The sequence below is a fragment of the Canis lupus genome, chromosome 29, assembly GCF_003254725.2.
Source record: "Canis lupus dingo isolate Sandy chromosome 29, ASM325472v2, whole genome shotgun sequence".
In the NCBI taxonomy this organism is placed as follows: Eukaryota; Metazoa; Chordata; class Mammalia; order Carnivora; family Canidae; genus Canis; species Canis lupus.
In genome coordinates, this window is record NC_064271.1 from 17,322,966 (window position 1) to 17,348,669 (window position 25,704).

General features: G+C 39.0%; 1 protein-coding gene and 1 pseudogene across 2 annotated transcripts in view; one reads left to right on the forward strand and one right to left on the reverse strand.

The window, feature by feature from the left end:
* Positions 1–25,704, reverse strand: part of CPA6 (carboxypeptidase A6) — a 317,848-nt gene that overhangs the window by 230,896 nt on the left and 61,248 nt on the right. The window lies entirely within an intron of this gene.
* On the forward strand, positions 13,709–14,759 carry LOC112678576 (prostaglandin reductase 1-like; annotated as a pseudogene).

The window sequence follows — 25,704 nt, forward strand, 5'->3', positions numbered from 1 at the left end:
ATCCATCTAATTTTCTGTTTTTGCACTTTGGATTTTAGTCCCAGCTTTCTTTTACTAGCTATGACACCTGAGGTCAATGAGTCTACTTTTGTGATCTCTGTAAGAGATGGATAATGAAACTCATTCATTACAGTACCATCAGTAGGATCACATTAGGTAACACACAGGCATTATACAATGACACAATGGTAGAGAATTATTATTCAATCCAACACCAAAAATGGTCTGGAATGTTGCAACAGTACATTCTCTCTACATGCCTGAAGCTTCTTTTTCACAGGAATTCTTATTGAAGAGCAATACAATTTGGTCACTCTAAAAAAACAGAGCACAAAGATGCTTCTACTTTATAAAATTAGATATAGGAAAATAATATATACAGGTCCTTTGGCTGCTATTATCCAAGTAGAACTGCAATTCAATCTCTGATAACAGGGATCGACTTTATCATTAGTGTGGTTTATGTGATTTCACCTGCTCTAATGAGCTGAAGAAAGATAATGCCCACTGTTAAGAGGCAAGAGAAATGGATTCTGATGGGAAGATATAAGGATATATGTCCCTCTTGAGCTTAATTCTAAAACCCTTTTCCAGTTGACCATGAAAAACATTCAGTCTTTACTCTAAACTGCCTTAAAATAACATTCTATTCTGTTGGAATTCTTCTGTTCTGCATTAATCAAGATCTATGAAGAAAAGAAAGTGAACCTCCTCTCAACCTAATCTTGCGGGAGATCGCACAGACTGGCTTTGATGCCTGTTCAGAAGCTCCTGAAGGGGAAGAGGATGCACTCAGCTGAACATGACAGGGAGATTCCCACATGACTGTGTAATGGCATCATTAAAAAGGAGTGTTTAATCTCTGCAATCCCTGACTTTAAAACAGCCACTATTGTGTGAATCAGAAGGTGGAGAGACTCAGCACTGAGGAGCCCACAGTAGCAAAGATGAAGTATCTGAAAAGGATTTAAAAAAAAAAAAAGCCTTCATTGTAAAGAGAGTTTCCCTTAGTTTATCTTTGGCTCTGTTTTCCCTGAGGTTATTTCTTATCTATCCCCTTTCTATACATAAAATGCCTTCCTCTGATATTTTCACCAGGCTGGAAGCACAGAAGCAAACTGGGCAGGCAACTGGAGGATTATTGTTACCACTATTTATTCAGTTTTGCCTGCCTTGGTCAGGCTCTAAATGGGGTTAGATGAATAAAGAAGTCTGGAGGAGAAGAACTTCTGGGATGCCCTTTCCTGGCCCAGGTCAATCAAAGGCATAAAATGCATAACCCTAAATCCTGCTGGTCTGAATTAGTTTCTGTTTGAGACATTTCTATTTCCAGTATCCCATTCTTTTCCCTCCAAATAGTCCCACAAGCACCATGTAACAGGAAACATGGATTAGTATAACAATTACTGGTTAGCCCCAAACCCAGGTCTTTGATGACTTATCACTTACGCGGCACATATGACAGAGAATTAGAGGATTCTTGGTGAGGTGCTATCGCAGTGTCCTGCCCAGTTGAAAACCTGATCTTATGCCATCCATGTTGAGTGGAAGAGCATTGGAATTCAGGTCATCAAAATGGGTTTCAAGACTTGGCTCAATCATTTGATAAAATGGTGAAACCTCACCTGTGTAACAGAGCTTTAGGAGGACTGAATGAGAATGGAAATGAAGGCTCTTTGTAACAGTCAAATGGCATACAAAAATGAGGTTCTATTCTGGCCTACAGTCTTTGGGATGTTAAGAATAGTCTTTATGAGTTTGGTGGAGTTCCTTATTGGTCCAGAACAGAAAGCCAGAAACAAATGGATATGTCCCTGTGTCTAGACCTCTGGATCTATTAAAAATATTTCTAAATAATTTGACCTCAAAGACTAACTAAGCTGGAGAAACAGAGGTAATATGATGCCATTTCCTCCCTTCCTCTCAAATATAAAACCATAAAATGAAAAATAGTACCCCATCATCTGTACCTCCCATTTCCTCCACCTCTTACCATTAGACTTCTCTTGCTTAAATATGTGTCTTCAGATTCAGACTCGAAGGAGCAGAAATACTGCCTCACAAGATCACAAATTGCAAATCTGGACTGGGATGAGGAAGATACAGAGAAGGGAAGGATTTGGGGATAGGGAGGTGCCAAAACTGCAGGCCTCTTCTATTTCCCTCCAAACAGAGTAATAAAATAAGTTGAAAAGGCAACTTTTAAAGATACTTAATGATAGGAAGTCACAGTAGTTAAAAAAAAAATCAAGTTCTTCATAACAACAGCCTTGTGATAGTGTTGAAATCAACCATTGCATATCTCCAGAAAATAATTCCATGTTGCTGGAGAATATAACCAGACAATCCTTAAATAGGACAAACAACAAAAAACCAGTCAAACAAAATAAAGAACTCTGCATAGAAATTTTAAAAACATCCTTCCTTCCTTTCTCTAAATGGCGAGATATATCAGGGAAGCTGGTTTTCTAAGTCGACAGCAAAGATAACTGTTCCATTGATCTTCCTTGCTAAGAGTAGGATCTATTCCATATGCGATGTTTTATGTTCACTGGAATCTTCGACAACCAGCTCTAATTCTGGGTAGGCATTCAACAAATATTTGTTGAATCAGTTCCTTAAACCTTGGAGGATCTTAAGCATGTGTGTGTGCATGCATGTGCACGAGGGTCTCCCCCAGTCTGTATGTCTATCTCACTCTGGCTCTGTGCATCTGTTTGGCTCTGTTTCTCTGGCTCGGGTTCCATGGGTGTTGCTCTGGCTCTGTGTATATGTCTCTCCCTGTCTCTGGCTGTGTGTGTGTGTGTGTGTGTGTGTGTGTGTGTGTCACCCTGACCCCTGTGTGTTTGTGATCGCCCTGACCCCTGCATGTGTGTGTCACCCCGGTCCTCTTTGTGTGTGTTGGGGGGGGGGGGAATGGCCCCTCTGTGTATGTGTATGGGGGGGGGGGCTTGACCTGTGTGTGTGTGTGTGTGTGTGTGTGTGTGTGTGTGTGTGAGAGAGAGAGACCTTAGCCCCATGTCTCTGTCTCTGGTAGAATAATGGTAATGCTCAGAGTAGCTGAGCAGCTCTTCCATACACCTGCCTGGTTTCCCTCCAGGTCTAATGACTCAGCTGGTCCTGTCGGAGGCTCCAAGGGGACTTCCTACTTGTCTCTCTCCTCAAGCCAATATATTCTCTGTTGTCACTAGTAGGGTCTCTCTGAAATAGAAATCTGATTATGCATTCAGTCAATATTAACTGAATCCCTACCCCCTGCCAGCCACTACCCTAGGTTAAGCTCTCCTTCAGCAACTTTCCATCATGTATGGAATTCTGTGGTAGTTAGCCTCCTCTCCCGCCTTCCTTACCCAACCCACATGCTGGCTTTTCAGCCACACCATAGTCCTTTCTGCCTCATGAGAGTGGTATGCTGACTCATCCCTTCTTGCCTTTGTTCCTTCTGCAATGAAAACTCTCCCCCATCTTGTTCATCTGAAGTATTCCCTTTATCCTGTAATACCCAGCTCGGGGATTTTCTGTAGAGGCTCCTCTGATCTCTTTTTCTAACCCAGACAGAGGGCAGCATTGTACATTGTATGCCATAGTGCTACGATAGCACTTCTAGCACTTGCTTGTGCATTATACAAGTATAATACGTAGGTCATATATACAGCACTGGATTGTAATGCTTTCTTGCCATTCCTGTTTCCCTGTTCTGCAGTGTAAGCCCCCGGAGCATCTTGGCATGCCTAGCACCAAACAAGGTATGGAATGCACGCTTGTTAAAAGAAGAGCAACATAGATGTGACTTATGAAACTGACTTCCCTGTGGATCTGCCTCTTATAACTGCCTCTAAATGTTATTTTTTAAAGGGTCTTCTTCTCTTTTCACTCCACAGCTTTTTCCTAGGCAATCTCAATTAATCCTCTTACTTTGATATATCTATACGTTGATAACTCCCCAAAATTCATCTCTAAAACCATTCTTCCAAGTTTCTGCTCACATATCTGGCTATATAACTAGTTACCTCTCCCTGGATATATTCTAAACATCTCAAACATAGTTTCCAACAATAAAGTTATTTTTTCCTCAAATCCACCACTTCTCCATTTTGTTAAGTGGGTACCCAAAATCCAGACACCCCCATTCCAGAAACCAGGGTCATATCTTTGAAAGTTCCTTCTTCCTCAACCAAACATCCAGTTTATTACCAAACCTAGTGCCTTCTACCTCTAGTTCTGACCTTGAATCTTTCTTTCTTCCTTTGTCACCAATGTTCTTCCCCTGCTTTCTTTTGCCTGGTCTACCACTGAACTTTCTAACTGGTCTTTCTGCTACCATGCTGCTCCCACTTCAATCTGTACTGCACAATGCAGGCAAGCCAACTTTGGGGAAAAAAATGCAAATAGCATCCTGTCTCTCCTTGCTTAAAACTATAATCTTTCCAACCACAAAAAGATAAAATTCTTAAAGTTCTTAGCATTATGCTGCAAAACCCTATGTCAGTGAGCCCCTGCTTTCCTCTCCAGGCTTTTCTTGCATACCCCATTCTTTATGCTCCAGACATACAGCCCAGAATTCTCACTACCAAATGGAAACAGATACATAATAAAATTCAAATTCAGATTATACCAGTTACCAGGGAATGCAGATATTCTCTGATTAAATTATGGCTGCCAGTCATCAAACTATAGAAATTGCTAATTAAGAGACGAAGCAATATGATGTATGTGTAACTGAGCAGTACTTAAGGTGGGAAAGGAATATACCAACCAATTTATTTAAGTTAAAATGAGCTAGAATCATTTAGGATATAGTTTATCTTGGGGAAAATAATGGAATAGATTAAGTTATAATGGCTGTTCTTATAAGTCCTTCTCCCCTGATCCACACTAAACACATATTATCATTTTTTTCTTCATCTCTTTCCAAGAGTCTCCCAGCACTTGAGTATTGAAAATAATCAATACTGTAAATACTAGAGAACTTTAATTCTATATTTTAATAAACTACCAACCGAATTATATTTGGGAAACTGCCCCAAGGCTCTGTTGTATATTTTAACAAAGTGTTCAACCGGCTTAACACTTAAGGACTTCACATGACCAAAACTGTCCTATTCATGAATTTCACCATACATGCTTATCATAAATAATGAATGAATCACAGGTCATCAACATGCACAACACACTTCATAATACGTTGCTTTTACTTTTCATTACATTTCTTTTATTGCTTAGAGATTTTCCCTAGTGATAAGCCAAGATGACTTTCAAAAAAATTAATTGGAAAAGATAACAACCTTTAAAATATCATTTCTCTCTACTGTGGAAAAGTCTCACTAAGTCAGTGTTTTTAATAATCCAGGTAGAAAGTAGTTACAGAAAGTTGGTAATTTCAAATCTAGTTCAGGGTCAGCAAAAACAAAGCCCAGCTGGTCTGACTTTATTATTTAGGGAAGCAGTGTAGCATAATTTAATGGCTTTGGATTTTTTATTCAGAAAACCGAAGTTCAAATCACCTGGAAGCATCAATTTGAAAGGATAACTTCTTTGACCCTCTGGATAAAATCATATCTACTAGTAGGGTGGTGAGTTTAAGTGACCTTAACTACCAGCATAGTGTTTGACATATGGCAGGGGTTAAAAATTACAGCTTTAATAAATTGTAATGATGTAAAGCTTTCTACCTTCCCCTAATCTTATTCACAAGGGAAAATGCCATAAGATGCCTTTGGGATTCATATCATTGAGTAATTGCAGTTAATATGGTGATGAATTCCATTGATTTCCCAACGGATGTGGATTTTCTGGAAAAGATGGGTTTGTGATTTACTTGACAGTTTAGTGATTTTGGCATTATTACTATTGCCAACAATATAGATTATATTAGAGTTATATTAGTTATATTATGATATAGTTATATTAGAGTTATTCCAGAATTCTGAGATTATTGTGGGTCTATGTAGCTTCCATTTGTAATTCCACTCTAAAGGGAAAGAGCTTTTTGTATAAGCTATATAATTTCTAACAATTTTGGGAAGCAAACGCTAGTTCATTTTTGTATTTAGTAACTGAAGTGTTTGTTGAATGTGGACTGCACACCATTCTAAGCAAAGAGGAAACAAAAATTATCAAAATTATAAAATCCCCAACATTGTCAAGGAGGCAATACACACATAAGTAAGTAAATCATATAGAAGCACTATAGAGACTAGAAGGCAGGGAAGCTTTATATGTAGTACCAGATGCAGGTCTAATTTTAAATATGGTGACCTTAGAGGATGTAATTGAGAAGGTGGCACTTGCATAAAGACATGAGGGAGGCGAGTGAAAAAGCCACGAGGGCCTTCCAGACAGAGGGAAGGACAAGGGCTGAGATGCAGGAGCATGCCTGGTGACTGAGGAATAATGAAGAGGCAGTGTGGCTGGAGAGGAGTGAGCAAGAGGAAGAACAGGGGGAGGTATCAGAGGCAGGGCTCTGAAGGCATTAGGTCTCTGATTTCTTAATGCAAGGGAGAAGAGAAGTCACCAGATGCCTTTAAGTGAAGAAATGGTGTGATCTGAGTTGATTAAAGGAATTTGTTTATACTTTTCATGCAACACATAATCTCTTGCTCCTACAGTTTCTGTAGCCCACCTTGAGGGCCGGTCCCACAGTTGATCCCCTCAAAACTTAATCATCCAATGGGCTCTTTGGGTCCTATGCAAAATTTGGATCACTATAACCCATCCCAGCATGGAGACTGTTCTATTATAGTCCAAGAGAGGCTAGGGTAAAAGCTAGGAGAGTCAGTCACATGGCACATGGAATACACTCTAGAAATGTCTAAGACATGGAAAATCATAAAAAGCAAGCAAGGGTTGAGAGAATAAACATGAAATACCCATATAGCCCCCTTTCCACAGCCCCTAACAACTACCATTTTACTTTCTATGAATCTGACTTCTTTAGGAATCTGATTTAAATGGGATTTTTCTTTTTGTGTTTATTTCAGTTTGTAAAAGGTCTTCAAATTTCATCTAGTTTGTAACATGTGTCAGAAATTCATTTTTAAAAGGCTGAATAATCATATATTGTATGGGTATACTTAAGATATTTTAAAGCCTACTCCTTCAGCCCAACATCACCCCCTTGGATATTCTTTCATCCATTCAGGTCACCACAGACTCCTCAGACAATGAATTTGGGGAGGGCCTTGGAGGAGGCAGGAAGCCCAAAGTGGAGAAAAAAAGGGATACTGAGATAAAGGAATCCAGGATGACTGGCACTGTATAGAAGTTTAGAGTTAGAGAGTGGCATGGCTTCAATTTCTTCTTGGAGCACATGCAGGTAATCTACAAAGAAGTCATGAAGTGAACTGAAACCCACAACATCCTAGGGCAGTCTATCCCAGTTCTGTCTCCATTTCAGGTACCAGCACTAATTTTTGAGTTTTGTGGAAGTTAATAACTTGTGATATAGCTCTCAGAGAGAGAGAAAGAGAGAGAGAGAGATATCCCAGATCATATAGCTATTTCTAAGGGAGAGAATATTACTCTTGAACCTAATGATTCATTGCTTATTGTTTTTACGATAAAACTTACTATAATGTACATGTGAAGGGGATAAAATGCTATGCGAATAAGCACCTTCAAAAGTTATTTGGCATCAGTAATATAGAGGTACATCTCTCCTCTCCCCTATCAATCCTCAGAAAAAAAATTTCTTGAGAATCTCAACTAGAGCAGAGTCACTATGGTGAGAGGAAGCAGAAGAATAATGGGAGGAAAAAGGACGAACTTGTTTGGAAGACTCCTCTGAGAGATGGGCTTATGAGGCTGATGGCCACTGTTGGTGACAGAACCTGTCCCCTATCACCTCTCCAGAAGAAGCTGCATGTTCCTACTACCTGTCCTTTCGATGAAGAATTCTCTATTCAGAACCTGAAAAATAAAAACTAAATGTATATTCTGTACTACTCCAGAGGAAAAAAAAAAGCTCTGAATTTCAAGGCAAATATAAAGCAGAGGTGAAGTAATAATTGCAAACTAGTGAAGATAACTTTTTAGTTACAACATGTAGGTGTAGTAGATTTGGTTACACCTGCATAACTCCTTTAGCCTGTAATTAGCCAGTTAGAAGAGTCTTCCAATGAGACTTTTTGAAGTGCCTGATACAGCAGGTATAGTTTTTATGAATGATTTTGAAAGTCTCCACATAATGTCTCAGGTTATTAAGCAATGTATTTGTTAATCCTCACTATCTAGGTGGAAACACGGATTATAGAAAGTAAGTAACGAGTACTCCTTTGAAAATAAGGTAGCTAGAGGAGAACACAGGCAACACCTTTTTTGAACTTGGCCGCAGCAACTTCTTGCAAGATACATCTATGAAGGCAAGGGAAACAAAAGCAAAATTGAATTATTGGGACTTCATCAAGATAAAAACCTTCTGCACAGCAAAAGAAACAGTCAACAAAACTAAGACAACCTACAGAATGGGAGAAGATATTTGCAAATGACGTATCAGATAAAGGGCTAGTATCCAAGATCTATAAAGAAGTTATTAAACAGCAAAGAAACAAACCATCCAATCATGAAATGGGCAAAAGACAAACAGAAACTTCACAGAGGAAGACAGACATGGCCAACAAGCACATGAGAAAATGCTCTGCATCACTTGCCATCAGGGAAATACAAATCAAAACCACAATGAGATACCACCTCACACCAGTGAGAATGGGGAAAATTAACAAGACAGGAAACCACAAATGTTGGAGAGGATGTGGAGAAAGGGGAACCCTCTTGCACTGTTGGTGGGAATGTGAACTGGTGCAGCCACTCTGGAAAACTGTGTGGAGGTTCCTCAAAGAGGTAAAAATAGACCTGCCCTACAACCCAGCAATTGCACTGCTGGAGATTTACCCCAAAGATACAGATGCAGTAAAATGCCGGGACACCTGCACCCCAATGTTTATAGCAGCAATGTCCACAATAGCCAAACTGTGGAAGGAACCTCAGTGTCCATCGAAAGATGAATGGATAAAGAAGCTGTGGTCTATGTATACAATGGAATATTACTCAGCCATTAGAAATGACAAATACCCACCATTTGCTTTGACGTGGATGGACCTGGAGGGTATTATGCTGAGTGAAGTAAGTCAATCGGAGAAGGACAAACATTATATGGTCTCATTCATTTGGGGAATATAAATAATAGTGAAAGGGAATAAAGGGGAAAGGAGAGAAAATGAGTGAAAATATCAGAGAGGGTGACAAAACATGAGAGACCTCTAACTCTGGGAAATGTATCCTGCCACGCTACCGAATTGCTGTATGAGTTCTAGCAATCTTGGGGTGGAGACTTTTGGGTTTTCTATGTAGAGTATCATGTCATCGGCGAAGAGGGAGAGTTTGACTTCTTCTTTGCCAATTTGAATGCCTTTAATGTCTTTTTGTTGTCTGATTGCTGAGGCTAGGACTTCCAGTACTATGTTGAAGAGCAGTGGTGAGAGTGGACATCCCTGTCTTGTTCCCGATTTTAGGGGAAAGGCTCCCAGTGCTTCCCCATTGAGAATGATATTTGCTGTGGGCTTTTTGTAGATGGCTTTTAAGATGTCGAGGAATGTTCCCTCTATCCCTACACTCTGAAGAGTTTTGATCAGGAATGGATGCTGTATTTTGTCAAATGCTTTCTCTGCATCTAATGAGAGGATCATATGGTTCTTGGTTTTTCTCTTGCTGATATGATGAATCACATTGATTGTTTTACGGGTGTTGAACCAGCCTTGTGTCCCAGGGATAAATCCTACTTGGTCATGGTGAATAATTTTCTTAATGTACTGTTGGATCCTATTGGCCAGTATCTTGTTGAGAATTTTTGCATCCATGTTCATCAGGGATATTGGTCTGTAATTCTCCTTTTTGGTGGGGTCTTTGTCTGGTTTTGGAATTAAGGTGATGCTGGCCTCATAGAACGAATTTGGAAGTACTCCATCTCTTTCTCTCTTTCCAAACAGCTTTAGGAGAATAGGTATGGTTTCTTCTTTAAGTGTTTGATAAAATTCCCCTGGGAAGCCATCTGGCCCTGGACTCTTGTGTCTTGGGAGGTTTTTGATGACTGCTTCAATTTCCTCCCTGGTTATTGGCCTGTTCAGGTTTTCTATTTCTTCCTGTTCCAGTTTTGGTAGTTTGTGGCTTTCCAGGAATGCGTCCATTTCTTCTAGATTGCCTAATTTATTGGCGTAGAGCTGTTCATAATATGTTTTTAAAATCGTTTGTATTTCCTTGGTGTTGGTGGTGATCTCTCCTTTCTCATTCATGATTTTATTAATTTGAGTCTTCTCTCTCTTCTTTTTAATAAGGCTGGCTAATGGTTTATCTATCTTATTAATTCTTTCAAAGAACCAACTCCTGGTTCTGTTGATCTGTTCCACAGTTCTTCTGGTCTCGATTTCATTGAGTTCTGCTCGAATCTTTATTAGCTCCCTTCTTCTCTTGGGTGTAGGATCTATTTGCTGTTTTTTCTCTAGCTCCTTTATGTGTAAGGTTAGCTTTTGTATTTGAGTTCTTTCCAGTTTTTGAATGGATGCTTGTATTGCAATGTATTTCCCCCTTAGGACTGCTTTTGCTGCATCCCAAAGATTTTGAACGGTTGTATCTTCATTCTCATTAGTTTCCATGAATCTTTTTAATTCTTCCTTAATTTCCTGGTTGACCCTTTCATCTTTTAGTAGGATGGTCCTTAACCTCCACGTGTTTGAGGTCCTTCCAAACTTCTTGTTGTGATTTAGTTCTAATTTCAAGGCATTATGGTCCGAGAATATGCAGGGGACAATCCCAATCTTTTGGTATCGGTTCAGACCCGATTTGTGACCCAATATGTGGTCTAATCTGGAGAAAGTTCCATGTGCGCTTGAGAAGAATGTGTATTCAGTTGAGTTTGGATGTAAAGTTCTGTAGATATCTGTGAAATCCATCTGGTCCAGTGTATCATTTAAAGCTCTCGTTTCTTTGGAGATGTTGTGCTTAGAAGACCTATCGAGTATAGAAAGAGCTAGATTGAAGTCACCAAGTATAAGTGTATTATTATCTAAGTATTTCTTCACTTTGGTTAATAATTGATTTATATATTTGGCAGCTCCCACATTTAGGGCATATATATTGAGGATTGTTAAGTCCTCTTGTTGAATAGATCCTTGAAGTATGATATAGTGTCCCTCTTCATCTCTCACTACAGTCTTTTGGGTAAATTTTAGTTTATCTGCTATAAGGATGGCTACCCCTGCTTTCTTTTGAGGACCATTTGAATGGTAAATGGTTCTCCAACCTTTTATTTTCAGGCTGTAGGTGTCCTTCTGTCTAAAATGAGTCTCTTGTAGACAGCAAATAGATGGGTCCTGCTTTTTTAACCAGTCTGAAACCCTGCGCCTTTTGATGGGGTCATTAAGCCCGTTCACGTTCAGAGTTACTCTTGAGAGATATGAGTTTAGTGTCATCATGATATCTATTCAGTCCTTGTTTTTGTGGACTGTTCCACTGAACTTCTTCTTAAAGGGGAATTTTAAGAGGCCCCCTTAAAATTTCTTGCAGAGCTGGTTTGGAGGTCACATATTCTTTTAGTTGCTGCCTGTCTTGGAAGCTCTTTATCTCTCCTTCCATTTTGAATGAGAGCCTTGCTGGATAAAGTATTCTTGGTTGCATGTTCTTCTCATTTAGGACCCTGAATATATCCTGCCAGCCCTTTCTGGCCTGCCAGGTCTCTGTGGAGAGGTCTGCTGTTACCCTAATACTCCTCCCCATAAAAGTCAGGGATTTCTTGTCTCTTGCTGCTTTAAGGATCTTCTCTTTATCTTTGGAATTTGCAAGCTTCACTATTAAATGTCGAGGTGTTGAACGGTTTTTATTGATTTTAGGGGGGGATCTCTCTATTTCCTGGATCTGAATGCCTGTTTCCCTTCCCAGATTAGGAAAGTTTTCAGCTAGAATTTGTTCAAATACATATTCTGGCCCTCTGGCCCTTTCGGCACCCTCGGGAACACCAATTAAACGTAGGTTTTTCTTCCTCAGGCTGTCGTTTATTTCCCTTAATCTATCTTCATGGTCTTTTAATTGTTTGTCTCTTTTTTCCTCAGTTTCCCTCTTTGCTATCAACTTGTCTTCTATGTCACTCACTCGTTCTTCCACCTCGCTAACCCTTGTCGTTAGAACAAGGGGTAGTGGAAAGGGAGGTGAGCGGGGGGGTTGGAGTGGCTGGGTGATGGGCACTGAGGGGGGCACTTGGTGGGATGAGCACTGGGTGTTATGCTAGATATTGGCAAATTGAACTCCAATAAAAAAATAAAAAATATTTAAAAAATTAAAAAAGAACGAAAAGAAGGTAGCAGGACAGGGCCTTTATGGGAAAGATACTGGGAAATGCTATAAAAATTTTTTTAAAGATTTTATTTATTCATGAGAGAGAGAGAGAGAGAGAGAGACGGGGCAGAGACACAGGCAGAGGGACAAGCAGGCTCTATGCAGGGAGCCTGATGTGGGACTCGATCCCAGGACTCTAGGATCATACCCTGGGCCGAAGGCAGGCACTAAACCATTGAGCCACCCAGGGATCCCAAAATGCTATAAAATTTAAGGAAATGTTTTGGCAGCCAAGTCTTGGATAGAGGTACTCTGATTCCTGTTCTTATTCCAAAAGCTCATAGACTATGATTGTCCTACAATTGTTGGGCTTCTAAGTTCAGATGTTCTCAGTTCATATGACCAGCAGACACCAACTCCAATTCCACATTCCAAAGTGAGAGAATCTGATTCAATGGTTTTGGATGAGGGGTCAATCCAGACCTATCCCTAACACTGTGGGTGGGACCTGAGTTAAAAAGTGTAAATAGAAACCCTCCAGGAAACAGACTCTTAACTGTAGAGAACAAATGGATGGTTACCAGAGGGGAGGTGAATGGGAAGATGGGTAACACAGGTGATGAGGATTAGGGAATGCACTTGCCGTGATAAACACTGGGCACCGTATGTAAATGTTGTATTGCTATATTGTATACCTGAAATTAATATTAAATCATATGTTAACTAAGTGGAATTTAGGTAAAAACTTAAAGAAAAGCAATGTGTAAATGTTAAAAGTTACAAATCAAGGTAATAAAGATGAAATGTTCTATCCTCTTATCTTGACAGGCATACCTTCCAAATAGCCTGGAAGTCCAGGTTAAAATTTAGAATTCTTGGATCCCATAGGAGTACTGAACCCAAGCGTAGCAGCAGAGAGAGTCGGCCCATTTGCTACTTTCTACCCCTAGGCTTTTGGATACCCTAGTCTATATCCATGCTCCAAATCTAGCCGAAACACATACCTGCTCACTCATAACAACTGGAGCTATGGATGCAAGGCTCATGAGGGTCCTAGAAGTGGGCTTGAGGCTGTTCAGGGATGGATTCCTGGGCCCTGGATTCCCACACAAAGGATGGGCATACTTTGAGTAGGATGGAGGTACAGGAGGAGGAGGAGGAACCAAGCATGATGCCCAGCACACAGATCCCTGTTACCCAGGTAGTAGATTGTATTATTAGCTGTATTACCAGGAAAAAAAGATCATTCTGGTTCTGTTAGCATAATTACAGCTCATCCTATTATAGGACTAGTTAAGTGCCTTAAAGAATAGAAAAGGGCACAACCCCAACCTCCTCCTCTGTCTCAGTAGTGGAACCTGCAGACTCTCGAACTTCAGGATGAGTCATGCTAAGATGAACTCTGAAGAAACACTTTGAAGGCAGCCCCACTCATAGTAACTTTGAGTTAAAGACAGTTGAACTCCCATCCTTAAAAAATGGAGAGGTCCTGCTGAAGCTTTGTTCCTTACTGTGGATCCTTACGTGAGAGTGGCGGCCAAAAGACTGAAGGAGGGTGGGATATGATGATGGGGCAACAAGTGGCCAGAGTTCTGGAAAGTAAAATCTCAGCCTTCCCAGCAGGAACTGTGGTAGTGGCTTCTTCAGGCTGGACATCGCATTCTATTTCTGATGGGAAAGATTTGGAAAAGCTGCCTGCAGAGTGGCCAAACACAGTACCAGTGTCTTTGGCTCTGGGAACAATGGGCATGAAAGGACTAACAGCCTACTTTGGCCTCCCTGACACCTGTGGTGTGAAGGGTGGAGAAACAGTGATGGTTAATGCAGCAGCAGGGGCAGTGGGTTCTGTGGTGGGGCAGATTGCTAAGCTCAAGGACTGCAAAGTAGTTGGAGCAGCAGGGTCTGACGAAAAGCTTGCCTACCTTAAAAAACTTGGATAGGATGTTGACTTTAACTACAAAAACCATAGAGTCTTCAGAAGAAACTTTGAAAAAAGCCTCTCCTGATGGTTATGATTGTTACTTTGATAATGTAGGTGGAGAGTTTTCAAACATTGTTATTCCCCAGATGAGGAAATTTGGAAGAATTGCTGTTTGTGGCGCCATCCCGACACATAATAGTACTTGCCCACTTCCCCCAGGCCCACCCCCAGAGAATATTATCAGCAGCTCCACACAGAAGGGTTCATCGTTTATCGCTGGCAAGGAGAGGTCCGCCAGAACGCTCTGAAAGACTTGCTGACATGGGTCATAGAGGGTAAAATCCAGTACCATGAATACATCATTGAAGGATTTGAAAACATGCCAGCTGCATTTATGGGAATGCTGAAAGGAGATAATTTGGGAAAAACAATAGTGAAAGCACGAAAAAAATGATACATGGAATCTAGAAATCATTTGGATGATGACTCAATTTCTTTTTAACCATTTAATAAAAAAATGTATACTACCTTAAAAAAATAGAAAAGGAATTTCATACTCAAACACTTACTTTACTGCACACTAAATCAAAAGAGAAAAATTTCCTACGTACTACCTCAGAAAGGGGAAAACAGGAAATGGTCACAGTAACACAATAAATCATAAGCAATTTATCTTCTTACTTCTGAAGTTAAAACTGCTTATTCTCCACCCCTCCCCCCCAAAAAAAAGATCAGCAAATGTTTCATTTCTATAGGTCAAATAGACTATTGGTGCCAATCTTGGGGCTTTGTTCTACAAGATTTCTATTACTTCTCTTAGGAAAAAAATAAAATATCACAACATCTGAAAATAGTTCAGATTAAAACTGTGCTAAGCTTTTTTTTTATTTCATTATTTTCCTCTCCTGGGTTCCCTAAAAGGCATATCTCTGTGCAACTAAGATCTTCAGAACCCTGCATGAGTGATTCTCTACATGAAGTTGTAATTTCCTATTTTCTGACCTCAATTTCCACTGCTGAAATTGAATGGTGTGACAGTAACAGAAAAAAAAAAATGACAGAAGAACATATCACTCAAGGAACAGTGTGAACATCTCTGAACATAAAAACAGAAATGTAAAGTACAGTTTGTACACAACTATTTTGAAGGGTATTTTTAAAATATAGATGATCCATTCAGATTAGGCAATGAGAAACCACAGGGGTATGTGACTAAACAACCAAGTCCAAATTCATTGAAATTTTCCTTCATCTGGTCTTGCTTGTTTCTAGCTTCCTGTATACACAACATTATTCTTTCTATGGTTCTGGTTTTATGGTACCATTCCTCTTGCCCTAGAGCTTCCAATGGGCCCCATTTTGTGACAGCAATGATTCAAAGGTACAGGAAATATAGTTTGAGTAGGAGTTTCAGAATCAAAAAACTTTAGTCTGAGTTCCAGTTCTGTCACTGATACATTGTGGATTCTAGAGAAGTTAACCCTTCTAGTCTCGTTTCCTCATCTGTAAAATGGGGATACAATAGTGCTTATCTCATTGGATTGTGATAAAGATAGTTGAATTAATACAGATTAACTCTTATGGCAGTGCTTGGCAAGTATTAAATCTATAGGTGATGCTTAACATCACTTAGCAGGGAAATGCAAATCAAAACCACAGTGAGATATCATCTTACACCCGTTAGGATGGCTAAAATAAAAAAAAAAAAGAAATAACAAGTATTTGGATGTAGAATAAAAAGGAAGGCTTGTAAACTGCTGTGAGAGTTTAAATTGGTGCAGCCACTGTGGAAAACAGTATGGAATTTTCTCAAAAAATTAAAAAACAAAACACCATATGATCCAAAAATTCCATTATTGGCTATTTACCCAAAGAAAACACAAATTTGAAAAAATATGTGCAACCCTATGTTTACTGCAGATTAACTTACAAAAGCCAAGATATGGAAGCAACCAAAGACCTATAGAGAACTTTTGGTTGCCAGAGAGGAGAGGGGTAGGCGAAATGGGTGAAGGGGAGTGGGAGATACAAGCTTCCTGACATGCATGAGGAATATAGTCAATGATACTTTAATGGTCTTGTCTGGTAACAGATGGTAGCTACAATCATGGGGGGGGGTGGCGCATAGCATAAGGTATAAACTTGTTGAATCCCTATGTTGTATACCTAAAACTAATGTAACATTGTGTCAACTTAAAAATGTATATGAATAAAATTTTATTAAAAATTATATATATATATAAAACATATATCCCTTCCATAGGAAGGGTTTGTCCTTATCCTCAAAGGGGTTCCTCTCTTGAGGTTCTCAGTCTTATAACTTGCATTTCGGAGCTTCTGAACTACTTAGAGTTTTGTGAACATGCTGTACTATTCTTTCTGTGTAGGATGGCTGACTTGTACTTTTCCTTAAAGAACCAAACTGAGATATGACCACTTCAAGAGTCTCCCTTCCCCAGACACAAGACACTGCTACTTCTATCCTTACTTCTCTGCTATACTTCCCCAGTGTAGAAAATATAAGACTTTTCTTTGTAAGGAGAGTCATAGAAATGGGCAGATTTTTTAGCAACTTCTTCAAAGTAGGATGTTACTCATTTCCTCAGGAAAACCACGGAGACCTCAGGTACTGGTGAGACAAGGCTAGAGAATCATTCTTTCCAGTGGAGGGCCCTGATGTCAGTTAGTGAAGCTGGGCAGAAGGGAGACCAGGTCTGAGAACTCAGAGCCCTGGCAGCTGAACAGAAAGTCTTCCTTGGCTCCTCCTTGTTATTGAGGATGGGAAGAAGCAAGCATATAGTTAGTGGCCCAATGAGAGGTAGATCTTAGAGGGTTTCTTAGAGAAAGTTTTTTTTTTTTTTTTTTAAACTCTGAACCCAGAGTAGCAGCATAGTGAGGCACCTGGTGCTACAGGGCTCTTTATGCAGCACTGACTGGGGACAGGGACTGCATGGGAGTATGACTGTGACTCAGATTTGTTACATAGTGGCCCTAGATAAAGACCACACGCTTGCTGTCTGGGAAGCAAGTGTTGCTGAGTGGTTGAAACACCTGATTGTTTTTGAGTCTTCCAAACATTTGGTTGGGGCCTTGGGCCTGAGAAATATTAGTTTTTGTTCTTTTCAGAATAGCAGAGCCTCATCAAACACATGCTATACACAGTATTGTAAATTATAGAGCTTATAAGTCTATATTTCCTTTACTTTTAGACTGTGGGGTCTTTGAACATAGGTATGTGGTTATTACTGTCACCAGTGCCAAGACAAGCATGGCCTATAGAAGATTTTCAGTGAATGTATAGTTATTTGGAATTTAAAAACCCATCTGGCACCTAAACAGGCTCTTGATTCATGTAATTTTCCTATACAAGGGCTATTCCATAATGATTCAGTCTAGTAATTACCTTCTTACTACTAAAGATTTACCTCAAGAAAATCCTATTTTGAAAAATTTGGTCTACTAGACTATAATTATTAGTGATTGGCTTCCTGTTTTTGTTGGGCATAATTCATGGCAAACTTTCTTATCAGCCTGAGACAGCCATTTACCATGAGATAATTATGATATATCATGAACTAATCAATCATCACACTTAATAGCCAAAAGAATTTGAAACTTTAGTTCATATAATTTCTGATGAGGCATTTTAAAACATTGAAACTTAATGGATTTCCATTTCTGCTTTGATGACCCCCGATAAAGAAACCATTGGTTCAGTGTGCCAAGGAAAGTTTGATGGTGCCTAATATTTCAGATCAAGAGTGAGGGCTTCATGTTCAGTGATGTCACAGGTGGCTTGGTGACTGGGTTTTCAATTCTTAGATCAGTAAAGGAACTTAGAGCCCACCCTTCAGCCCCTAAGTCAGCTCAAAACAGAGCACATAGGCCAGCATCACAAAACTATTATCAGAGATGGAACCAGGACCCAGGTGTCTTAACTCCCAGCCTATGGGAATAAGGCCACATCACCAAAATCTCTTTTCCAATTTCCCCACAAAAAGTTATAAAGGAATTTTAAAGCATTGTATAGCTTTATGAGACTTTAGGTCCACTTTCACATTTCCTCTCATTTTACAGACTTAAAAAGGGAGGCTCAGCAAGAGGTGACTCATCTGAAGGGGAATCTCAGAGTTAGAAGCTGGGATTATATTTCTAGTCCCAACTCTAATTTCTTTTGCTATGAGAATCTGAAATCTGTTCAAACCCAACTGAAGGCAAGATATACTTCAGCTTTAAGTGATGTGACAAGCTTAGAATGATATTCATTGCTGTATTCCCAGCCCCCTATGGCTAAGGGGGCTGCTCACTCTAGGAGAGCTCTGTAGGTGTTAGGTACTAGCAATAGAAAGATGGACAAGGGGGCGCCTGGGTGGCTCAGTTGGTTAAGCATCCCAGTCTTAATTTCAGCTCAGGTCATGATCTCAGGGTAGTGAGTTCAAGTTCTACCTCAGGCTACTGTGCTGGGCATGGAACCTGCTTGAGATTCTCTCTCCTCCTCCCTCTGCCCTTCCCTCTCCCCATTTGCACTCCTTAAGAAAAAAGAAAAGACGGACAAGGATGGTCCAGCCTTCCAGGCTGCTGGGAGGACGTGAGCTTCTCAAGTAAGAGCATGTGCAGTCAACAGCCATTGCTGTGGCCAAAAATCAAAAGTTGGTCATTAAATGGTATTGACATGGTGTGGTTCTATGCACACAGAAGGTTCTCTAACATTTAGGTTAAGCTGTCACTGGCCTCACACACGCAGGTTTTTTTTTTTTTTTTACCATATTCACATATTAAAATCATTCTCTTTGAGGACTTCTTACAGAAGACTATATGTGCAGATGCATTATTAATATCAGTAACCCAGTTTAAAAGGTTTTGTTCGACATGTTTTTCTCCTGCAATTATAAAGTTTAAGTTTATTTTATGGCTTTTTTTTGGCAATATACTAGTCAAATATATTTTGTCAAAGTATTCTCAATAGCTTCTAATGAATTAACCTGTATTTTCTGTATTTATGTCATCAACAGTTCATGTAATCAAAGCTATAAAAGTATATTCACACCCAATAAAGTCTTCAACTTCAGTTTCTCATTCATTTTGTGTTTTAGTTACACATGCAGGCAATTCTCTACTGCTTCAATATGAAAGAACTGCTCTATTTAAACAAATTAACTTCTCTAAAATTATGATAGTTAGGATTTTACAAATGCAGAGCTAGCTCTTTTTTCAAATTAGAGTATCTGCTCTCCAGTTACTTATTTCAAAATTAATAGAGCTCAGAGATATATAGCATATCCCACAGAAAATATGCTCTACTAGGAAAAATGGATGCCTGTTGGAAGGTATGCTTTCAAATTGTTTCAGACATTCATCTGGAGATTTATGATAACAAAATCCCCTGATATGCACTCAAAAATATTTCTTAATGTCTAGTAGGCACCCAGCATTGAACTATATATTAAGTGTGTAACAATGAAGCACATAATTAAGAGGAAACTCACATGCAAATTTACAATTACAATATGTTTGCTAAGATGGAGGGGTGTATAGAATATCATGGGAGCAAAGGAAAAAAGAGCACCCAATTCTTCCTGGGAGGGATGTTTGTTAAAAAGGGGCAGTGTTTGGGATGCCTGGGTGGCTCAGCAGTTTAGCACCTGCCTTTGGCCCTGGGCGTGATCCTGGAGTCCCGGGATTGAGTCCCATGTTGGGCTCCCTGCATGGAGCCTGCTTCTCTTTCTTTCTAGAACAATGGTAGCTGCTTGCCTGTAGATAGCTAAAGGAGGGGGCAGCTGCATGTCAGGATGGTCATGAAAGAGTACTCCAGAGTCAGTGAAAGGATGCATTTGTGGCAGGTCCTTGAGAACCCGTACAGTTATCCATCAGCTTTCTTCCCCTGTTAGCCAAAGATCTATTGCCAAAGTCATTTAACAAATCACTTGAAAAGATACCCTGAGTAACTGATTTATTCCAGTGCTAATTGCAAATTGGTTAGTCACATTATCACATTCTTAAATGAGTACATTTATTACTGGAAGCTAAAAGTAGTCCCTTAACCAATATGACTGTTCTTAAGTGTGGACAATATTATTTAACTATATAGACAACCGATTACTATTTGAGGTCTCTTATATGTAGATTAAGGAGAATAAGAGCCAAGTGAATCTTTTTTTTTTTTGAACCAAGTGAATCTTAAATAAAGGGTTCATTTGATCATGTTATATACGTACATGTTATATATAGACATGCAGAATCTTTCCACAATCCATTCCAGGAAAAAGATGCAAAAATCATTTCCAAGCTGCCAAGAGCAAGAGCACAGAATCTATATTGAGGTAATAGAATTCTTCAGGAATTTACTTGCTTTTAACTTAGAAATAATTCTAATTAATTTAGTAATCTAGTTTCTCCACTAATAACTTCCTTCTTTCCCCTCCTTCTTTCCCTGTTGAACATCGATTATTTCCTATTACTATGCTAGAATAACAAGAGGACAGGCATTTAAAAGGGACTGAAGCATTTACTATAGATACTTCGTGCTTCTTGCTTGTATTGGTGTACTGAAGAGCAGAAAGGTAATAGAAGAACAGCCAGAAGGAAAAAATAAACAGTATGTTGGACCCATATGACATGGAAACCAGAAGACCTCAATATTTAAGGGTCTCTAATAACTAACGATTATAATCACTCTTGGTCATAAAAAGTTAAATATTAGCCTTGTGTTCCGTTCAGTTGTTGTTACATTTTAGAATGATTTCCTACTAAAATCGCTAAAATAAAAACATTGGTGTTTATATTGTTCTCAGCTCCTGGAAAACTAATCTATTTCTTTGAGGGAGTCTAAGAAAGCTCTTCAATTACCCATCTAAGACACAAAATACATACTTATCAGCAAAGTCAAATGTAATGTTTTCTTTTTTTAAGTGTAATGTTCTTAAAATGAAGATTGTTTGCAGATTAGATAACTGGCAAGCCATTTCTGGTGTAGCCAAACCTCACCCTCCCCATAATAGCACTTCCTGAGATCTGGGAGCCCACTAGGGACAGCCCGAGACAGTAAAAGAAAAGGCAAGTTTATCAAAATTACTAGAAAAAAAACATGAAAATTACATTATCTCCTTATAGATTGCCCATATTATCTTTGCCTATTTGCAATAATATGTGTATACACACACATATGTGTTTATAGGGAAGCAGCTCAAATTTATGTCTTTACTATCCACTGTTTCCTTCAGGCTATACCTGAACTGCTTTACGGGTTGAAAGCAATCCAGTAGAGTCCAGAATGGATGCAGAAAGACAGGGAAAGTTACAAGGGAATCTAGTAGAAGATACTGGAAATGAAACATTATGATAATTTTAATATACACATGTTATCTACACCACTGTCTGATTCTGAGTGTTCTGAGAAAGGAAACACTTGTATGTTCATTCACCTATACATACAACACAAACTACCCATGTTTTACCACCTTTGTCCTTTTTGTAAAGCAAGATGATGACTCAGAAGGTATCATCAGTTTTATTTGGTGGGGAAAATTTTCTGTGAAGCCCAGAGTTGGTTTAAATGTGGTCAGCCTTGAAAATAATCATTTCACTATTGCTCACAAGCTCACAATGGTGTCTAGTTCATGACAGGTGTTCATTAAGGTTTTTTTGGTGGGGGGGAACAAAATTGCTTTTCAGTTGTCTGAAAGCCCATTTTGGGCTTTTGGTCCTCCAACATCCTTTCATCTTTCTTCATCATACTCTCCATCTCTCCTCATGAAGCTCTCTTGGCAGAAGTGGCTTCTCACGAAGGTCCTTCTCAGTGGTATCAAATTGCAGTACACACCTGTCTAAAACTAGCAGAGACAATGTTTTGGCTCCTTAATGTCAGCAAGTGTTCTGTGGAGTTCATTGGTAAGGCTAATGGGAATGATTAAGAATCAGGCTGTGGTACCTGAAGTATGAAAATATATGAAACAAGATAAAACCCTGCTGCTGCCTTATATGCCTTCATTCTGGCCTCATATTTTATATATTTGTGGCACCAGTTCTGCCATTTGACTAAAGGACATGACGTGCTTGAATCTAATACCCACCAATATGTAGAGTTTGTTGCAGAAGAAGAAAGCTTTGGAAAGAGCTTTTACTTTTCCATTACCAAGAAAACCACTTGACATTAGAGCGTTCTTTGTGCAGACTAGAGTATTACACCTAGGTTCCCTTCTGCAGTGGTCTTCGGTGATTTTTTTTTCCTCACATACACCCTGAAAGAATTTTGAAGAACTCTTTCCTTATACATTTTAAAGTTGACATCTAATATTTTTCATATGGTTAGCTGCAGTGGACATAGATTTTCAGCATATTATAAATATTGGCATTCTAAAAATACATCCTATTTTTTAACGTACCAAGAGAAACCTAAATAACATTTAATAGTGGGAAATTTTACATCACTTTTTCCCTTTGAACTATTTTCATTCCATTTCTTGTGCAAAATTTTCTCCTACCTGCAAATTTTCTGCATCATCTTTTTATACTTTTGTGTAATCCAAGGCAGTTCATTTTGCATTTCGACCCAATCTCACTAAATGATATCATTTTTATCCAGAACTTCAAGCCAGTAGCCTAGAAGTCATTCTTTTAGCTTCCTCACTCATCCCATCCATCATCAAATCCGTTTTACTCTACCTCCACTATCAAGCCAAATCCATCCACGTCTCTTCAGTACCTGGAGCAGGGGAGTAGGGTCTTTACCAGAATTCTTAAGAGGAGGTTTGCCAGAGAGCTGTAGTCCAACAAGAGCATATAGGGGTAAAAGCTGGAGCAACTTATATTTCATTTATAAAGCATCATAGTTACAATACCATTCACACAGGCTCCAAACCAGTCTGAAGTCCTGCTTAGAACACAACCAAGATACTTTATTCTAAATTCCATAAGTGAGGTTTTGCTTTGAAATTTGATTAAATGCCAAATGAGAGTCTTCTTTAAACAAGTAAGTCCTAATTGCCTCATTTGCTTTAAGCTTATAGGATGCAGTAGGCACTACAGAGGATGGTATTGTTTCACTAAGCTTCAAACAAAATCAATTTTTAAATGTAAAAAAGTGTGTCTCAGAAGTTGTAGATGATACTTGTAGATGGAAGCTATAGCAAATTCTGCATTAAGGAACAATGCAACCATATGTGATTTGAAGGTATAGGTACATTGGGCAGCTAATCAAATGCAGCCCAGCGAGAAATATAAAAAGATGAACTGTGAAAAGAAAAAAGGAAACACAAAACTTCTGTTCAATGAAAGCCGCAGCTGTATCATGCTAGGTCTGAATTCTTTGGTCTTTTTATTATATCTTTTTCTCTTACTTTATTTGGTAGGATTAAAACCAGATCCTCAATGGGCAAAATAAAGGATATTCAAATTTTCTGATACTGGTATGTAAAAGTTTTAAATTTGAATTTAAATGCAAAATAAAAATAATGCAACCCTGAACAATCTCTTTCAATTGTTTTATCTTTTACTCTCAGAAAGTAGTACTTATCACTTACATGGAAAATATTTAATTCAGCAAAATTCATTTTAACAAAGATGTATTAGGTACCTCTTATGCACCAGGCTTTGATCAAAGACACAAATGTCCTCCTTGAGAAGATTTTTATTGTTAAGATTTTAGAGTGAAAGAACACAAGCAGGTGGAGGAGCAGCGGGAGAGGGAGATAATCTCAACCAGACTCTGCTGGGTGCAGAGCCCAACACAGGCTCTATCTCATGACTCTGAGATCATGACCTGAGCTGAAATCAAGAGTCAGTTGCCGAACTGACTGAGCCAGCCAAGCAATGCCATTCTTGAGAAGCTTTTAATAAAATTGTTGTATACAAAACCTCTACCACCTTTGACAAGGTAGAGGTAAATAAAAGGAGAATCTTCAAATACTAATAACAGCTATCATCATGTATTGAACTTTCTATAGGCTATATTCTGTGCTATATTATATGTACAGTTTTACTTAATTCTTAGAACAATTTTATGACACAAGACTATGAACTCTACCCTATAGTTGTGAAATCTAATACTCAGAGGATTTAAACTCAATCATATAGCTAGTGAGTGGTAGAGCTAGGATTTGAATGGAGATTTATCTGATTTCATGGTTCAGGCTTAGTAGGCAGGCTATCTTAAAGAGGCTAATTGAGCATTTTCCAGGAACAGTGTGGAAAAGATGCCTACCTTGGATGGAAGATTATGCTAGATCTACAAGGTTGCTTTAATGCTAAAGTCCCACAGGTGTAATTAAGGCAAATCAGTTATTTGCTCTAGGATCTCAATTGAAAAACTACTCTTGCCCACCATCATATCCATAGCAGGAATCTGACTCTAGTTAAAGTTTTGTGAATACAGATAGAGACCATACATACAATTGATACTCTTTGCATTTCTACTGAAAGTTTACAAAAACTTCCAGACCAAGATACAATCATGGTGGTCCTAGCTTTAGGTACAGTTTTCCCACCAGACACAGTGTGCCCCATCACTGGGTTGGTTGCTCCCCTCTCTCCTATCGGGACTTCCCCTTTCCCCACAACAGAGGGGATGCCTGCCTGCAATTCTGAAAGCTATGCTATTAGAGGTAGTTTTGCCCCTCTTTCTACTCAATTCCACTATCTCCATAGTTTATATGCTAGTGAAGTTCAAATTCAGTTCTTACCACCCTGGTCCCTTGTTCCTTCACTCCTCCCCCATTCCATCAAAACTGACTAACTGACCCACTAATTCTCTGAGATCTGATTGCCTAATTAACTCTGTTTCCATGGGATTCTTCTCTTGAGCATTTGTCTTAAAAGAAGGCTATCCCTAAAACCCATTGGGATTTTTAATTTTTTAATTTTTATTTATTTTTGCAGTGACAGTCTAATTTGATGTAAGAGCCATTTATAGGACTGGGGAAGGAGCTTTGTGCAAGTTCTCAAATCACACCACTAATACATTGCCTACCTATAACTTTGATTCTGTGGGTCATCTTTGCTCTGAAACCTATTTACTTCTTTGGCAGAGATCAAAGTCTTATTCATTTTAAGATCAGCAAAATCTTATTCTTCTGCTAAGAGCCACATTCCTAAATTATAGTGCTTTTGGAAATGGGTGAGACACACTCTACCAATTGTATCATTAGAGGAGTATTTTCTTGGACTTTTGCTTTTTAATAGAGCTATAAGAGTTAGAGGGGATGGGATAACATTATTTAGTCCACATGGATAGGATTCTTTTGGACAGTTCATAAATATACAGGGGCAGCTGTGCTTTCATTTCCCACCAAGTGACATCCAGAGTCTACATTAATAAAGTTTAACTCTCATTCAAATAATGCTTAAAAGAAATCAGATCTCATTTACTAAAATACCAAGCTCAGGCAAGTCTACGTCTTCTTTTAAACCCTTAGTCTTAATTATTCCCTGTGGATGTTTGGACATGTCAAATATTTTATTTTTTAAAG